We start from the raw sequence: 20,444 nt of genomic DNA on the forward strand, positions 1-20,444 counted from the left end.
TAAAGCCAAGACAATAGGGGGATAAAAGCAGATGAAGACAATTCATTTGAAAATCAAAGCAACGCTCACAGAAATATGTTGGCAGGATTCACCCAGCTCTATTTCAGAGCTGTTTAAACACCATATAGAACAGAAGAGGAACAGGAGGAATGGTTTCTCCTGGAGTCAGTTCAATCAATTAATCTGTCTCTCTCTTTTTTTTTTTTTTTTTTTTTTTTTTCCCTCTCTTATTTAATTACCACTGCGAAAAAGCAAGGGGAATTAAGTCACAAAATAACCATTCACATAACATGATGGATCTAATTGAAGCCTTTGTCAGTGATCAGATCCCGGGATAAGGCTGAAACAGCCTCATCCCCCCCCAGTTGTGCGCTGGTAGCGTGCACTGCACCAGCGGCTGACTTCGGGACAGAGTTTCTGCACAAAGACCAAATTTTCTTGCCTATGTAGATAAAACCAGACCTCCCAACCAGCTGGTGACACTTGACAGTGGTGGTTGGGTCTCCTCCATCACCACCACTACCACGACCACCACCCCCCCACCACCACCATGTTGGGAGTCAGGGAGGCCACAGCCACAGAGACCTCTCAGGCACTGCTGCACTCTGGGCTGTCCCTCTAGGGGCCAGCGAAAAAACAAGTGGGCACCCTCGCCGGGGCTTCCCTGCTGAAAGCACACACTTTTTCCCAATTTTTCATACCTTTTTTTTCACAGCTGCGAGCTCCCAGTTCCGCTAGGCAGCACCCCTTGGGTCCCCACTACCATGAGAGAAAGAGACAACCACACACCCTGCTCCCCACAGACACCCTAATACCAGCCTCCCCAACCCTGGGCTCTTTTTTGGTCCAGAAACACCATCACCACCGCCCCCAAACGCCAAACTGGGACAGGAGCAAGGGAAAGAGAAGTGCCCTGTGCAGACACCGGCCAGGCCCTGAGCAGCTGGGCTGAGCGGGCTGCAGCGCCCAACGGGCTGCCCTCCCAGCTCCATCTTTCTGCCCTCTGGCTGTGCGGAACCACCCGCCCTGCTTTGAGTTTTGGTCAGCCACAAAGGTGTTGTACATCTCCGGACAGGGTACAGGTGTTTAGCGCTCACTCGCCCAAGCAGTGTGTGTTGCCTGAAGCTGGAGGCGAAACTCCTGCACCTCAGCATCGGGTCAGACGCCTGGTAGGGGCAGTACCAGGGCAATAGCGAGGGTGGGGGAAGAGGAGCCTGACATGGCGTCCCCTGCCTCCCTCACTGACGCCGCTCAGCCGCACAGGTGATTCCCTTCCAGGCTGCTGCCCCGTGAAACCGCTTTGGCATTAATTAACCGTGCCCTTTCTTCTCCCCCATTACATTTTGGTGTGGGTGAAGAAGGTGAGAAAGGCTTGAGCTTTCTAGCCCGGGCAGGGAAGGAGCGCAGGGCGGGCGACGAACCGCAGGCTCCCCGGTAGAGGGCATTCAGCCCCCGTCGATCCAGCCCGGACCGGGCCAGGCTGCTCTCCTCCTCCTCCTCCTCGGTGCCGAGCGATTTTATCGCTGCCTGATCGCTGATCTGCCTGCGTGAACAAGGGCATGTATTTGTATTAACATCAAAAGACTTTTTAGTCTTTTTAGAGCTTCCTTCTCGTTCTTGGGTTTGTTTGGGTTTTCTTTCAAACATAAGTACCAGCCCCACTCCCTTTACTTCTCCCCTCCCCCCAAGTAATCAATTTCCTGAAATTCTTCAAGATTTCATAAGCCGTAACAATGAAAATCATAACTAGAGAGCCTTTTAATTTCCTTATTGTGTTATTTAAGCAATAAGGTATGACAAGGTTTGTGTTATGCTGGGATATCACCGTGCCTCGGGTGAGTTGTGTTAGGCAGGAGGCCGAAAATCGAGAGCTGAAGCCACCTGAAAAGGGGCTGTCCTGGGGCAGGTTTTAGCATCATGGAGTAAACCTGTATGAGTAGGCTCAGTAGAATTAAGGAAGAAATGCAAAAAGAGAAATACCTGCCTTTTCATTAAAACACAAGCAGTAAAAGCAAATATCTTCTTTAATCTTCATTTGATTTTTCCCACTACTGGCCTCAAAGTGAAAAAATAAGCATTATAAATTAATCAAAAATTAGTTAACTCTCCAACATCCTAATTTCACAATTTTTTAAATACAATTTCATAAAACCTCCCCAAATATCTAAACTAAACCTATCTAAACCAGAGTGGAGGTAGTTTAAATCATAGATTTCAACTTCATCTAACTAAAATTCTGGGTGTTTTTTTGTTTTGTTTTTCACTGAAAAAAATGTAGTTTTAAAAAGACTTTACAGAATATTTTACTTAAGAAATGATGTTGTTTCATATTTCTGTCAGCTATTTTATTATATTTATTATTGTCTGCTTTCTATCTTGTGTCACCTGGTGTATGCCACATTTGTCTCTGAAACATTCTTCCTGGTTAAATTGCTGCAGCAACAGTGAAATCAGTTAAATGTCCTAGAAGAAAAACTAAAGAAAAACCTCTGCATCAGCAGAGGTGTGGAGAGCTTCCCTGTGCTGCAAACACACTCCAAGGAAAGAATCACCTTTTTAGAAATAACTCACTTTTAAAACCCGCCCTTGAAGATGGCAGCATGCTGCGCAGGTTACACAAGGGATTGTTACACTCTTAGCAAAAATTAAAAAAAGGGATAATCATAAGTATTTTTCAAAGCTGTGCCTCCAATCCCAGTCTCTCAGACTCAAGCCATAACAGACTCAACTCACACAAAGTTACACATGTGTAGAAGTGTTTGCAAAATAAGGTGCTTGGCTTTTGCATTTTTTCAACTATTAGGTTTAAACTCAAGTGCTTTCAGAACGAAGGGACAACAGTTATGAGTCTGACACTTAGTACCCAGAATACCCACTATTTTCATTGAGTTGGATGTGCAAAAAAACCCTAAGAATGACACTCCCACTGGAAAAAGCAGTGGGACCCACAAGGTGACTTACTGGGCAATAAAGTGTCATTAACTATATAAATAATGTTTTGTTTTTTTTCTTAGAAATGCAAGGGAAGGGTTGGGAAATGCCACGAAAAAAAGAAGCCCTGTTGGAAAAGTTTATTTACATATCACCTCTTCAATGAAGTATCATTAAAAACAAGAAGCCACAGTGATACCTAACAATTAAAAGGCACCCGAGCTGAAGGCTTGATCTAGCTGATGGACATTACCTTGGTGATTTAGTGAAAGCGCACTGATCATCCATATAATGAAGTGGAGCAGCAAGACAAGTAATTTGGTCTCATAGAGCAGCATCGGGATAAGATTCTTGTTCCTTACAATAAATGGAGCTATTAGTGCCACTTGACATCATCAGCTTGTGAGGGTGTTTGGGTGCTATTTGTAGAGAAATCCATTGACCCTATAATTTGAGATAATTTATGTCAACATGAAGAAATAAGGAATTGCTTCCATTATGTTTGAGTCAAAGTAACATGTAGAACTGCATTGGAGGCCATCCTGACAGCTATTTATGTTAGTCAAAGTACAGCATGTACTTTTAATTATATCTGTGCCATTCTTACTGTGATAGATAAAGTTGTGTCAGCATTTCCATTACAAAACCCTATTTTGGGGGTTTTATAAGTTAGCTGTTAAATTTCCCTTTAGGGTGAAATTTGGTATGCATAGCCTCAGCCTGCAAGCACTTTATTTTTTATTTTCCATAAATATGAAAAAATACTTTTGGTCACTTTTTTTTTTTTTTTTTTTTTTTTTTAATAGGAAAGCAGGTCTTAACAGTCATTTGAAAGTTTCATTATTTGAATTTTACTGGCTTGTCCATTATATGTCATGCTGCATTTTTAAAAATAGCATTGCTTTTATTCATGTTGGCAAATTGGCTACTGTCCATGAGCAGTAACTATTTTTAATCTTGTTTTTAAGCATATATCCATATTTATATTATGATCCATGCTTCGGACTCTGTAAGGAATAGTTAATGACAAGCCATGCAGGCCTGAGTACAGAGAAAGAACCACAGCAGCTGTTAGCTTGCAACTACCACACAACTTGGAGTGTTGTCTTCAGCTCATTAGCATAATTATTTTTTAATAATGACAGGACACATTTGTTGCCTGAAAAGTAGACTGTAGGGCCTTCTCCCACCAGTCCCTATTTAGACAGAGCTTGCTTTGTCTAAGTCAATTTTATCCTATCAGTGGAAAGGGGCTCGCATCCTTCACTCATGAATTGTGCATAAATCTCTGCTCTCTCCCCACTCGTGTAGTGGTGCCCTATACAACTGACCCACAGGGAACAGTGGTTCTCTCATGTCTGGGATCCCCCCCTTGTGCCCTGCTTGTCTTACAGCACAGACCAACAGGGAGATGCTTACAGTAACTCAGAATGGCCCATAGAGGCAGATTCTGTCATTCTATGTTTCCATGACTCTTCCAGTATCAAACCACTCTGAATTATAAATCATATCCTTTGACAAGATTATTCTGCTTCCAAAACACCTGACAACACCATACATGACCAAGGAAGTAAGAATCGTAAATAACTTTATGGTTTACCTTTAGTGGTGTCTTTGTGTACTTTTAAAACAATTATTAGTTAAATTATTTCTCATCTGTCCTAAAAACTGGAGGATGTATTCTAATCTGCAGAACATAGATTATTTCCTAGCAGATTGTTTTGATTGATAAAAGTAAGATCTGGATGACATTCCAGGCTAAAATCATAATATGTCATAATATATGAGATATGAGTGCAGAATTTGGCCTGCTCTGCTGAGTAAAACCAAATAAAATTATCTAAGCTCATGTCTGGTCAGCAGCACTGATTCTATTCATGTCCTGCCCTCGCTGTTCTTATTTCAATTTGGCTGAATGCCTATTGTCTCCATCTCAAGAGACACAGTGAAAAAGAAATAAATGAAACAAAGACCCACCAAATAGCAATATGTGTATGGACTTGTAAACACGAGCAGCTTCATCTTTGAGCGTCTATCAAGTCAGAGCTCACTCAGACTTCAGAGGGGTTCCAGCCTGAGAATCTGGTGCTTTGATCGAGCACGAAACCGCAGCAACCCTTTCCACTGAAAACTAATACAGCTCCATTCTGACTGACCACTTTTGCTATTACTCATCACAGCAGTAGGACTTAACCTGTGCAATTTATGGCTTGCAGTTTTGACATTTCCTTAGAAAGTATTTCTAACTGATCCTTCTACATTCCAGCAAAGCAATTCCAGTGTGCACCTGATACTGTTCTAAGAGGATGACATAACCCTCCTGACAAAGGGCATCCCCGTTTTTTCACAAGCTGATCAACATGGATCTGCAGGAATACAGGAGGGCATAAACATTTATTCCCTTTAACCTGACTGTAATTCCTACTACAGAGGGAAACTGCAAATTCACAAGAGCTCCTAATACTGACAGCCTAAACTAGAACCTCACTGGATGCTGCAAACCTGATGCAGGCAAGCGCAGCTGACCAAATAGTTAATCCTGTCACCTACCGGCAGTGCACCAGCTCAGAGCATTACACCCCTCTTCTAAATAACACCATCGCTGCCACCACCAAAAGGAAATGCAAAATGGAGCCATGTTTTAATATCGAGAGGCACACTCCCTCTCTGCTGCAGCCTGGAAGGGGAGGGGTCTGGTTATTGTTGCAGATTTTTCCCCTCTCTTTCTTCGGGTCTTTAATCCCAGACTTGGCTTGTTGCGCTTCAAATTGAAATATCCTGAACAGATGTAAAAACACATGTGAGCCACTGCTCACAAGCTGTGCAAAGCTTTGTTTCATCTGCTGATGATGTGAGCCTAAAGGAGATCTTTTTAAAATTTCATCACTATTCAAAAGGATAATTAATACGTACCCCCAGGCTTTGATTATGCTATACCCAGTGTGTACTGCTGGTACAAAAATAATGAGGCTCTCATCAGGCCGAATGAATACTTGCAGCAAACATTCAGTTTCCATAAGAAATTTAAGATTCAGCGGCGGTACCATGTAGGTGGCTTAATCTAATTTTAATTTGTAACACAATACAATAGATAAGATCATTTGTTTGTAACCAGCAAAGGCATTTTGTTTACATGAAACCCCAGTCAGCATTCAGCAGATGGTCTTTTTAAAGGCTTAATTGAAGTTTTCTAATCTAACCTTTTTTCCCTCCATTATGAACGGGTGTCCTGGTTTGAGCCAGGATAGAATCAATTTTCTTTCTTGTAATTTTACTTCCAGTTACATCGCTTCTAAGTAGCTATACTTGCTAAAATTAAAGGCATGTTTCTGAATTGGTGTGTGCTTCTAAGACTGATAAGGTTCAATGTTTTTAGTTCCAGCTAGAGAATGGTATGCAGAACCAAGACTGCTGCTTGGTTCTGAGAAACTTCTTATGGTCCAGAAAGAAAAAGGGGGTAAAGGGGTCACACATAACCCCCTCCTTTAGGGAGGAGCAGAGCAGACAGGTGACCAAAATTGAGCAAATGAAGTATTCCATCCCATACACATCGTGTTCAGCATAATCTCGAAGGATCACAATGCTCTCTTTGTCCATGGCCAGCATCCTGGGAGGATTCCATCAGTTGGTCTGCCTATGATCCTGATCCATGCATCACTGAATCTGTGTGTTTCTGCAACCAGCTCCTTTCTGCTGCTGACTCCAGGAGCGCAGTCTGGGACTTTTTCTGTCTTTATTGTGTACTTCCAGATCCTTCATCCAGTAACCTGCTAAAAATCCACTGAATTTTTGAGAATACAGCTGCATGAAACACTGGGGTGTTTCTATCCTAACAGCGATGATCAGTGTCTGAGCCATAATCCAACAACACATCTGCTATTCTACCAAGACCTAGTAGTGCAGCGGTGAAAAGAGAAATTTGGCCCATGGAGTTTGGCCCATGTTACAGTTCAGGCCCATCCAGTAATCTCCACTCTGTCGCCCCCTGCCCCTTCCACTATGGGATAAAAAGGAGTAAATCCACCTAAAGGCTTATTATTCAAGACAAGGATAGGGAGGTTTTCACTCCCCAGTTATGGTAACAGGCAAAACCAGACAGACTCGGGAAGAAAAAAGAAAAAGAAAAAGAAAAAAAAAAAAAGAAAAAAAAAAAAGAAAAAAAAAAAGAAAGAAAAAAAGAAAGGAAAAAAAAAAAAAAAAAAAAAAAAAAAAAAAAAAAAAAAAAAAGAAAAAAGAGAACACACGACCAGATCTTAATACCTTCACACCATCTCTCCCTTCTTCCTGGGCCCAAATTGTTTCACTGCTGCCTCCCCCTCAGTGGCACAGGGGGATGGGGAGCAGGGGCTTAGGGTTAGTTCACCACATGGTGTTTCTGCCGCTCCTTCCTCCTCAGGGGGATGATTCTTCACACTCTTCCCTCACTTTACACGAGGCTTGTCTCACCGGAGAGTCCTTCAGGAACCTTTCTGAGACAAGTCCCTCCCACAGGTGCAGTCCCTCAGGCACAGACTGCTCCCGCCTGGGCTGCACACAGAGTCACAGATGCTGCGGGAGCAGTCACCTCCCTTGCCATAGGGTCCTCCATGGCTGCAGATCCACATCTGCCCCTCCATGGTCCATCACAGGCTGCAAATCCATGTCTGCCCCACCATGATCCTTCAGGGACTGCTCCACCATCCTCCTCCATGGGCTAGGGGTGGACAGCTGCCATCTCACCACGGGCTGTGGGGAAGTCTCTGCTTGGGCAACTCCTCTCCCTCCTTCCTCACCGACCTTGATGTCTCTGCTCTGGCATTGCTTTCACCTCCTCCTCTTCTCTGCTCTGAAAGTCTTTCTGTTTTTACAGTTTCATTCTCCCTTTCTTGAACATGTTGTTCACAGAGGTGCATCCAGCATCCCTTATCTGCTTGGCCTTGGCCTGAGGTGGGTAGGGCAGTCAGGCCAGAATTAGAGCCATGGGAGCTTCCAGCAGCTTCTCACAGGAGCCACCCCTGTGACCCCTCCTTCTTCCAGAACACCACTGCACTAACCCAAGACACATTGTAATAGTAATAATTAACATCTGACCATAATCCAACATCATATCCACTATTCAACCAAGACCTAGAAGCGCAGCAGTGAAGAATCTATGAAATTTTACAGCATCCACAAAACCACCTTTTTTTCAGAAGCTTCTTCGCTTTCACATAGTTCCTCTGCCTGTCATATTCATGTAGCTGAGATTTCAGGGAGTCACCTTTTATACTTCCAACCTGGACTGGGCAGGGGACTGGAAAAGGGAAAGTACAAGTCTCCACAGAAGCACCTCAGCATTGACGCTTCTCAGATGGCGGTGGCAGGTGCCCACCTCCCTGCACAACTTTCAGCTCCTTTTCTCTGAGCAGCAGCTCTCACCCTACAAGCAGATGTGATAAAAGTTGGGATAATTTTCTCATGCCCCCCCAGTATAAGAAAAGCGTTAATAATACCCAGTAGAAGATTCAGAAACATCTCTAATAACATTATGCTGTTTTGACTGAAATCTGGTGGGCTCAGCTCAAGAGAAAACAGATTGATATAACTTGCCAAGTTAAAATTGAAACTGCGGTCACCAACAAAGTTTTCAATGTCTACAAAAAGCATGACTGCACAAAGTACCTCACTGTATATCCATATTAAAAACCATATCACAACTACAACTCTTAAGTAGCATTTACCATTGATAAACCACAAAGAAACACTAATCACAGCTACAAAACAACATATCGCATATGTTGCATACCGCAGGTACAACATAGTCTCTTCAATTTCCAACACTTTGAGACTTCAGAAGAAAACTCTCTCAAAGGTGCTATGCAGGTATCCTCCCACCAGAGTTGGAATTCAAACCATCAGCCAATTAGTCTGAACTTGAACGCAAGCTAATGAGCTCAGTCCACGTTGGGCTCCATATATTTGTCACAGTTTAACACTGGGCTGGTAATTAAACGAATGACAAATGCTCATTACTAACCCCCATCTTTTGCCCTATGGGGAAAGGAGAGGAAAGAAGGGAGAGAGACTTATGAAGTGAAAACTAAACTACACAGTTTTAATGAAACAATGGTGATGAAAAAAAATTATTAAATATATACAAATTTATACAGATACATCCAAAAGCTGTATCGGACAGAGGTCAGAGTTTTTAAAGAGCTCCAGAGGTGTAAGGGTAGAGGCCTTTGCCCCCTCTTTTGTTGCTAGTACGAAGGTCAAGTCACTGCCCCTGCCACAGCAGCCATTCTGCCTCTGCTGGGCTTCTGACACTACCTGAGCCTTTTCACAGATCAGGCATCTCCATCTCACGCCTGCCTTCTCAGAGACTCATTAATACCCTGTAATTTCTGTGTACTTTCCACATTCAGCTGCTCTGGTTTCAGTCTCCTGGTCTGTCCCGCCTGCCCTTGATATTGCCATGCTGACCACAATAAACACTTTTCTCCTCACTGGCTCCAGGCTACCTCTGGCAGCTTTCCAGTGATATACTCTGGAATACAACTTTTCCCACACATTGAAATCTTCCTCACATAGTGTGTATTCAAAGAGTTCAGCTCACTGGGGTTTCTAACCAAAAAAAAAAAAAAAACAAGCGAGGCATTTATTTTCTTTTTCACAGCCTGTAGGAACACACAGGAGGCAGATGCCAGTCTTTGGGTCCTTAGGGAGCAGTGTGTTACCAGAGTGCTGATGCAAGGGAGCCTCCAGGCTGCCTTGGCATTGCTGGTGCTGTGGTCTTGCTGGCACAGGGCAGGCACCACAGGCAGGGCAACTCCCCCACTACCAGGGTAACTTCCACCACCTCTTCCAACAGGGATGTGATTAATGCCCCTATGGCCCAGTTCCAGAGAGCTTTACTTGTTGAATTATGGGAGAGGTAAGAAAATATACCACATAATAAAGAGAAATTAACTTTGCTCATAGTAAATGACTTGGGAACAGTGGATTTGGGCTTTCTGAAACACAGAACTATTAACTATTGATGAATAAACAGGCACAGCATGTTTGCAACATCACCATAAAAAATGGTGTGGGTTGGATGGCTGCCTGGTGGGTGACAGCCATAAGGGCAGAAATCAAAGAGGGTGAGCAAAACAGAAGTGAACTAAAACTGGTAATACCACTAGCCTAGTTTGCCTTAGGTATGACCTGCACAGCTGTCCATGGAGAGAGGTGCATTCATGCCCTTGTGTGCCAAGCCAAAAGAAGAGCCATCTTCAACTCAAAAGCTGTAAGACTGTGTAAGGAGAGTGAAGTGGCCAAGCTAATAACACTACACATAATAATGGAGTAACGACCACCAGTGTAGGTGGAGGACTGTGCATGGAGTGATTAATACCCTGAAAGAAAACAAATATCACAGTTAGGATAAAAATATCCTCCAAGGAGCCCACAAGCCAGCTGGTCTTAAAAGGTCAGGTTTAGCACTCCATTCATGCAGATATGTGTTTTTTGGCAGGGAACAGTTTAAGTCCTGCTGACTCAGAGTCTTCCACATGGATGGGAGATTAACAGATGTGCCCACACAAAATGTGGAAAACTTCAGAGTTTCTCACAGAAAAAAACCAAAAAACCCCTCATGGGATATCTATCGATATTCTAAATCAATGTTGTTCAAAATGCTTATTGTTTTCTCAAAGAGAGTAGGATTGCTGAGGTAATGTTATGATTGCTGAGGTAAATTTGACTAAAAAAAGGCCAAAATATCAGTAGTGTTCACACCTAGAACTTCATACTGTCATAACTGCTTACTGGGGTTGCACAACAGTATCAGCTCCAGCGCAATAGTTATAATTTTTGCTGATTATATCTCATCCATGCTTCATCATGGCCATATTAGATTCTTCTAGAAGACACCTGTAACAATTCTAGAAGACACCTGATGGAAAATATCCCTTTAGCCATGTCTTAGCTGACTTTGTATACTCTTTAAGTAGCCCTTATGAGTAAAATAGTATCATACGTGCTCCAATGCATCTCATGCCAGGAGAGAGTGGTGACAAACGAGCACAGAAAAGGTGCAATGGGTTATGGGTGCATCAGAAGGAAGAATAGAGGCAATAATTGCAGTGATTTCCAGTTATAGAAATGTGGGCCTCTGTACCCAGAGTGATTTAGACACTGGAAAAAAATTAATACCAATTTGGGATTAGGATATATCCCAAGGAGGTCATAATCTAGGGAGCATTTCTTGAACTGCTTTCTGAAATGAAACACAGCAGTTAACTGCAAAATATATAACCTGATGAGGCTGTTTCCTAATATTATTATTTTGATATTTTGTAAGGGTATTCAAATATAGATCTTGATGTAAGATGTTCTACACAAGAACAAAGAAAACATCTTTGGATATAAGATTTCACTTTGTTAATTTCATCATATTTCATCAATTTAACCTTCAAAGACTCTTGGTTGTGCCATAGTTAGATACCATAATGTTCACTTTAAGCCTCGTATTTTCAAGGTTGTGTGCAGGGATTTATACTCATCCTAGCAAGCTGCATAACTCAACCTCTGTGTAAGTTATATGAAAGCGCAGGTACAAACCTAATGTTTACCGTTCCTGTAATTCTGCAGGAATGTGGAAAATAAAGGTATGGAATGCAAATGTTTATTGACTGTAAAATGTACATCAGAGGTAATCGGTGCCACATTGCTTTCCTAGACTAGAGGGGAGGGACATAAGAAACACAGACGTTGGCTTCTACATTTGTTTGCATTATATAGCCCTTAAAATAAAGCTTCTCCTGAGTGGCAGACCTACCTGGTGGGTCTACAGAAGTAGCGCCAACAAGAATCGTAGTGTAAGTAAGAGGCCATTGCCTTTTCCAAACCAGCCATTAAAATGGAGCAATGTCAGAAAATACATCCATGGCAATACTCTGATATAACTTCGAGGACTGTGGTTTCTTCTGTCTTTTCATATGCCTTAAATCCACAGTTTCAGACAAATTACCTGGACTTTAAACTGGTGTTGCTTCTTCTAGCCTTTTGCATTCTGGCTAGGCAGCATCCCTCCAGAACAGCTGGCGGCACACAGTTCCTTTGAAGATATTAAATTAAAGGCCTTATTCAGTGAAAATACTGGGCCTACAGACAAAATCTATCTGACACATCACAGGGGCATGTAACACTAGTTGTTTTATACAAAACATTGGGTGCATGATCAGAAGAACTTCGCTGTATAGTATTTCTTGCAGTCAAAAGAACATCAGTCATTCATAACTCCAAATCCCTTGTGACGTACCATATCTGGTAACTATGAAGGAATAGATTATAATGAGTTGGGAAATACATAAGGAAATATGCCAGACATAAAATCACAGTTCTCATTGTTTGTGCATATATTGCACATATAACTCTCTAGCTTTGGATTGAAAATCATATTCCTTAGCTAATACATTCTTCTAGTTAAAGGACATTGACTCTTTTGGAATTTCTTTAATAAGGGACTGTGGATTTTTGTGTGTGCAGGAGTCATTTAATATAACTTTCTTGGCTGTGAATCTTAGAAAAAGTTGGCATTTTTACAAAGCTGCTTTCCCCCAGCTGAATCTGAATGCAAACCCATCGCCAGGCTGGCATTCTGCAACTTGACATCTGTTCAAATTGATTTGCTGGTAGACCTACACTGAAGGTATAGCATGTAATGTCCAAACTCTTAGAAAAGAGGAAAAGTATTCCCCTGTGATCAAACTGAGGTATAATTGTCACATGAGCTAAAGCATCAGTCTGCGGTATCTGAGGAATTCTGATTTACTAAGCCACTGAAGCTTTACAGTTCCTCTCAAGTCATTTTAGATGAAGCTGCCCAAATTAGAAAGACACAAAACAGGGGACTTATTTTTAAGATGGAGGTTTCCACAGGTCAGTTCATTTCAGGATGTTTGTCTTCAAACTTGCATGTCCAGTGATTAGTTAGACTCTAACTGCCTAATTCACACCCAAATATCCCATTACTGCTGCCACTGAGGACACAACTGATCTGCTAAGGAACTACAGGTGATGTGACACTGTCTGCACTATACAATGAAAATTGAATAACTAGGTTTGCATTCGGAATGCACTGGAAGCAGCAACCTGATAAAGTTCAGAACTGAAATTCCCTGAAAATGGAAAGCTGTGAAAAAATACTTCAAACTACCTATGGACAGGACAAAAATTAAAGACCTCGTTGTGGCTTGTAGGTGGAAATAAGACCATAACTGATTACAGATACTTTTCAGTCAATGATCAGGCATTGGAATGGGCTGCCCAGGGAAGTATTGGATTCTCCATCCCTGGAGATATTTAAAAAGAGACTGGATGTGGCACTCAGTGCCATAGTCTAGCAACTGCAACGGTGGTTCAAAGGTTGGACTCGATGATCTCTGAGGTCCCTTCCAACCCAGCCAATTCTATGACTCTATGATTGTATGAAGCAGTTCCCCTGATCTGAATATTGTTTTGTTCTTTCTATTAAGATGTGGATGGGCAAGCAAGCTTTAGCGTGCACACAAACCAGGCATGGGAAGAGCTGCACACCAAGCCTGCACAGAAGAGTTACAGATTTGCTGAATTTCCAGGGCTCAGAGAGGACATCCTTCCTCTGTCTCTAAGAGGATCCATTCACCATCTCCTTTTGCTGAGCCACAGGGGACACTTTTCATGAGGCAACTTGAGATATAAACTAATTATTAGTTATTATTCACTAATAAGTTTGAATAGTAGAAAGTTACGATGGTAGTTCATTGGTTTTTGTTGGTTGTTGTTTGGGTTTTTTCTTACACTAACACTTGTCTTGTTAGTACTGTCTCAGTAATGATCAAAATGTACTGTTCTTATTTTGCTCGGTATTGTTCTTTTTAATATCCATTGCTCTATACGCATATGAAGATGCTGAAACGCCTTCTACAGGACTTTGTGTTGACATCTCTGTGAGAAAAAACTCATTACAGCCACCACATACCCCCTTGGACCATTTCAGGATGCAAAAGCCACATTTTTTGCCATTCCAAAGAGCCTGGCACAAGGATTGTAAAGGGACAGACTTGATGAGACAACTCATAAAACAGAGACTGTTTTTTTCTGGTAATAAACATATAGACGGAGACTAAAAGACAGGGTTGAAGTAAAGGGGTCGGTCTGGAACTTCCAAAACCAGAGAGGTACTAAAGATAATGTTGCCCTGATGGAGCATGGCTCTGAAGCGCTCTTCTAAATACCATACTATCCACTTAGTCACTTCCCTCTGCTTCTACCTGAACCAGCACTGTCAGACATATGAATATAATGGCTGTGGTGCAGCAGAAATAAAAATGTTTATATGTTAGCCAACAGACTTCGAAAGGTCACATAAATAATCAACAGGCACTAGGAAAGACAACTGTGGAGGCAATATCAGAGGCTGACACCCTAAATCACACTCCAGGTGTCTGGTCTACTTCCTAAAATGTGGTGTGACAGGGATTTTGGCAATCATCACACCTGGCATTAGGCATATTTCAGTGAGGGTCAGAACACAACACACACACAGCTGTCCAGCCAGCATTGCTAGACACAGCTTCAGCTGGGCATAAGTATCTGCAGCAGAGGGTAGGCCATTGCCTCTCTCAAAAGCAAAAACTTGGCTGTGGAAGTCAGAAGTTGGTCTTCTGGACCTCTGCCTTCTCCCACTCTTTGCTCTGTAACTCAGCAGTCTTAACTTCAGGATGTCAGACACCAAGATGTACTTATCATAATGAACAAAACACAAACAGAGGTATCTATCAAGAATAATAATAAAAACAACCAAACCCAGAAACCTCAAAGAGGTATTTCTACTTGAAGGAAAGCATTCAAATCACCTCACAGTGCATGCTATTTTGTCCCTTTGAGTGAAGACAGATATGGTTTCAGGCTTGACATTCAGGTGCTCATACTGCAGTCGATCTCATTTGTTTCTTCCAAACAAAAGAACATTTTGCAGTCCTCTCCCTCCTTTACCCTTGCACATTCTTCTACTAAGGTAAATGATCAAATCCAAATCCCGGGTTAATGAGTGCCAATCATAGCTTCAGCCCCTTTTTCAGGCTTGGCAACAAGTTCCCCGAGCCTTAGCAAACAATTATCATTCAGCTACTGTAGAAATTGATTCGTGGGTTGACGAGAGCAGTCCTCCCTCGGCTGGTAAGGTCCTGCCATGGGAAGCAATTACTGCAAGATGCCAGCTGACAGACTCATTCCGTGGAAAGTCAGGTTGTCTTGATCCTCAGGCACTCTCTAGGCAAATTGTATCCTTACACTCATCTCAAACCTCTTACGAACTGTTGGCTTCTATCAGGAAAAATGGATTGTTCCCTTTGTTTCTGTGGCATTTGATAGAATAAAACTGGACATCCTGCCTGCACAATAAGGAGATTTAATTTTAAAATTCTCACACAAAATGCTGCAGTATGATAAGAAAAAAAAAAAAAAAAAGAATCATAAAACAATGAAGATTGTTACTTGCCTAGGGAACAGTAATACACCACAGATACTACGACATTTTTTCTGTATAAAGAGACCGAAATTCCATCTTAACGGATCATAATTTTATTTACCCCCTAATTTTAAAATGGTTTGTAGTAACAGTTTCATATGACCTTGTCTGACATCTTTTGTTTATTAGTTTGGGAATTTTTTCAAAAATTTTTCATATTCTGGGTGGCAACTGGGAAAATGTAAAGATTTTCTGCATAATTAGCTTTTGTGACAACATCTGAATGGTGACTGAGATTTTTCCAAACACTGATGAGACAGAGACATGTAGCCAGTATCAGCTAACAAACACTGGCATTTAAAGGTGGCATTTAAAGTCAGCTGAAAGACATTAGTCTTGGTATCTATCATTAGATGATTGAAATGTATGACTGGCTGGATAAACAAACAGCAAACTGTGCAATCTGCTTCAAATACTTCCAGCGAGAAAACACTTTTTTTTTCAAAACTTCATAAAATAACTCTTGGACTGGTGTATTTCTTTTGGTTTTTCAGGTTGTTCATGGAAGCCTTATCCCTGACTTAAATACTGCAAAACCTGAAGAGACCAAGATATATAAATAAAGATAATAGGAAGAAAATACAAGGTGTAAGGACTTCGTAACATCACCTAGATTCTAAGTTTTACCCTGAGGTACCTGAATGAGTCCTGGTGCTTCCAGGGGTGATCTGAGCCCTCAAGGAGATAAAGACAAATATACTCTAACGGGGTATTTGCAGTCACAGATGCCTGAGAGAAGAGGAAACCCATGACAACCAGTTCAAAACATGTTGTGACTGAGAAGTGCCAGATCTGCAAAGAGAGTCTATAATGTTTCCAGAGAGTCAAAAAAGTTCAGAATAATATCAGTTAATGTTGCTACTGCTGTTACAGCTGTTAATCCATCAGTTCTGCTGAAATTCTTAGGACCTGAGAAGATTTAAAAAATACTTTTCATCACCAAATCTCTATAGCATCAAGCATCCATTGTACTCAGTAGAGCTAAGGAGGCTTTTAAAAGGTGAGAATCAGGCTAGGCTTCTCAGATTCTGATGAAACATTTGTCAGAATTCCTTCTAATTAGTTCCCAGTCATTTTAGACTCTATATTTCCCTTGAAAAAACCTTTACAATATATTTTCACCTTTTCTTTTTACATTAACTGCATTCCATATTCACTGAATGCTGAGTACACCCTTAGAAAGCCTTTTAACCTGGCTAGTATGTTAAAACTCTCTAAATCTCACATGCCCAGAGGGTTTCCCACCTTAATTAATTAATAACCCCCTCCTTGTCCTTTTAACTGGGTCATGAATTAATTTAAAAAGTTAATTATGCAATTTTTTCCTCTCCCTTTCCTTATGCCTTTCATCCTTGTGTCCATTGGCTATAAACAATGTGGAAATACAGCCATGTAAGCAGAGATGGATGTTGTAAGCTTTGAACTACTGAGAAAAGAGTAAAAACCAAACATATCTCTATTTTCCCCTTCTCCTTTTTTTGTTCTACTTTCTATAGCAGATTTTCCTAGGCTTTGTGTAAGACATAAATACCACCAATCAGTTGAGCAATAAATTATTAAAAAAAAAAAAAACCCAAAAAACAAAACAAAGAAAGAAGTAACTGTGGATTACCAGATCACTACAGATAACTGTAAGTCAGCCTTGGTGGAAGCAAGGACTATCAAGTGGGAAAAGAAAATAATACAAATGCAGCAAATGGATAGGTAGGTACAGAACATGCCTGTTTTGGTGTGTTTATTTCTAGGCATGTATAGATAGGAAGGATATCAGTCTACAAAGGCTTTAAAAAACAAACAAACAAAAAAACCTAAGCAAAAGATGTGCCCATTTTTTTTATATTTGTCACTGGCCAAAATATGAAAATTAATTGTGAGACTGTCAGCCTTCCAAAGCCTTCCAAATACATACTTAAGGACATGACTTCAAAGGGAAACCAAATCAATTATCCTGAGCAATAACTGCAGTAACTTCATAAGTCGGGATGTTTAAAGGTCGTTATGGTCAGCCAACAAAATGGTGCTCTGTGTCCAGTATGAATTCTAGTTATATATAGATTTTATATACATATATATATAATAACTAGAATACATAGAGATATAATAACTAAAATATAATAACTATTGTAGTTATTATAATCAGAAGACCTTACCATCCAGTCCCATATGAGAGTCTCAGTGTTTTTTTGCCAACTTATCTTGGTAAGGTGCAGAAAGCCCCCTAAGACTTAGTTAACAATAATGTTTCCTCCTTGACAAGTGAAGGAGCTGAGACACAGAAAAAAACGTACCCATTGAGACTATGGTGCAGACAGGAATAGGATCTGACATCTGAATCCCTGTCCACACCTGTAGCCACCAGATACACTGCAGAATGCTTCTTTTTAGCATTAGTCTTTCAGAGATTAATATTTCATGCAATCAACAAGACAAAGGATAAAGGTTGCCATAAGGCTGCAATATTCTGTACAGGAAGTAGTATTTACACAAAGAACACTTGCATCAAACCTTACATGCACAGCAGGGAATGTTTATCTTGGCACATTTCCCATTAAAGCCATCGCTTTCTTTTTCTTTTTCTTTTTCTTTTTCTTCTTCTGGAATAAGTGAAAAATTTCAAACAGTTAGAACATCTTAACTTTGTAAGCAGATAACAGGAAATATGACTATGAATGAACCTGCTCTGAGGATTAGCTGAGGTGAATGCCCATTGAAAATGCATAAAGGTTTCAGGTGTTACTCATGTCACTAAGGGGATGCTGCATATTCATTAAGGAATCACAAGGAGCTCATTTCATATTAATGAAGAGGTCATACATCCTTCCAGAGGAATTCCATTGCAGAGCTGCACAAATCAACGTGCCATTGTTTTAAGTGTTACCCATTTCAACCTCTACAAATTCACAGAACAGCCTGAATTTGCAAAATTATTTAGTCACTAGGAAAAACATTGGTGACTTTTTTTCATCTGGAGGATGTATAATAGAAATGTAATAAGTGCCTTTATATATGGAATCTCAATTGATACTGCACATTAGGTATTCACTTTCGGTGCTCAGGAAAGCTTTAAACATTACAGTGTGTGTGTATACATATATACATGGTTTCAGGGTTCTGAAATTATTAGTAGTAGCTGAATTATTTAATTGCAGTACAGGAATTTGAAGGTTTGGGTTTTTTTACAAAGTTCCTCTCTCTAATCCTTTTTTTGCTTACACATATTCCTTTGCACTTGCCTAAAATATATGCCAAATAGGGGTCTTTATAGATTACTATTTTGAGAATTAGAGAATTACTGAGTTCAGACAAATTTGGCTCCAGGTGTTCCATAAATTTTTGCCCCTGCATTTAAATTTTGGGATGATAAAGCACTGCAGCTTACAGCACAGATCTAAACATTTCTCCTCTTTGCAGGATAAAAGCATCCCACTGTTCTGTTACTAAAATGTGCTGTAAGTGGAGCTAACTGGAAACTATCCAAGCAGAACATGCGCCGTAAGAAAATGGCATTTCCCTGAACCATCAGTGTTTTGCATTTGTGGAAGAGGCTGGTAACAGTGCAAGGTTCATGTCCACCTGTGGGAATGTGTTTGTGTCCACGTGTTTGTCAGGGCAGTGAACTCCTGTGGCCCCACTCATCCTCATAGATCTGTGGTTCTGAAGGGGCTGCAGGCTCCCTGAACACAAATTTCACTTTCAAGAAGTCCAACTGGCTGTCTCTCCCCAGAAGAGTCTCTGCACCCTAAGCATGCCACCCTGCTGCACAGTGGCCCCATTTCGTAGCAGATCAGCAGTGCTGGGCATTAGTGTAGGCATAGCCAAAGTGTTTTTAAACTCTTGGGGAGGTTGCAGCAATATTACCTGTGGGAGCCCAGAAGCCAATACACATCACAACCAAGGAATGATTTGTCCTGGTCATAGTTTGCTGCAATCCTGCCTGAATTGCTATTGAGGCAGACTTGGTTGTGACTACGCTGAAGAGTGAAGGATCCAGCTGCTCTGGGTTTCAGGCACTTAGACAGATGTTTTGGAAGCCCAGATGCCTAAGGAGGAATGGAGGAAAAAGAAGGATGTGAAGGGAATCGTCCCAAGCCTAAATCCTACAAGCTTGACAGCTGCCAAGGAAAGTGGCATGAGCATGTCAGTACCTCACAGTCTTCCGCTGAGGAATAGTTCTGAAGCTGACCAGAGTCAAGCCAGTGTTTATCTCAGTACCCCTCAGTGGAGGGGAAGGTAGAAGCAAGGAATGCTCTTAATTTAAAAAGCAGTAGTCACATGAGTTTCCTCCATTATTTATTTTTTTAAGAATTTCCATTTTGTGATGCATTCTGAATAATTGGAAATAGCACTAAATGAGAAACAAAACCAAAGTTGTCCCTGCCAAAATATCCTGTGAAAGGTAAAATTTCATATTCCAAACAGCTGCAGTTTCAAGTAGGTGTTTTTGAGTAAAGAAACATTTGCAACACATTTTTGTATAAGAGGGAAAAACACAGTCATGGATTAATGATGGAGTCTTACGTCTGCCAGGATGCTTCAGGTATGTTCCTACCCAAGACAGTTCTTCAGACATTGTTAATTGTATGCAGTGGTCCCTTGAATTTGGTCTGGTTTGACTTTTACTCCATTCTCTCATCCTTTTTCCATGCTCCCCCACCCCCTTCTCTTCCTCTCCTTCCATTCTGCTTTCTGGGTTTTGCAGCTTGTTGGGAAATCAGCCCCTCCCACACAATGGTTATACAGTTAGGAATATATTTGAATACACATTTAGGAAACATAGTCTGTGTCATGCTGCTATGATACCCAATTCAAATTGTTTAGATTAATGACAGCTGCATGCCTAATTTATTACTGTAATTATTGTGATAATTTGGAGGAGATAAATTGAAATCTATTAGTATTTAGTGTAAAAAGCTGTAATTAGTCTGCTTTGGAGAGGGGAGAAAGCCAATGCACATAACTGAAAATCCATTAAGCCAATTATAATGTTACTGAGGCAGAA

Source organism: Calypte anna, chromosome 1, assembly GCF_003957555.1.
Source record: "Calypte anna isolate BGI_N300 chromosome 1, bCalAnn1_v1.p, whole genome shotgun sequence".
Lineage (NCBI taxonomy): Eukaryota > Metazoa > Chordata > Aves > Apodiformes > Trochilidae > Calypte > Calypte anna.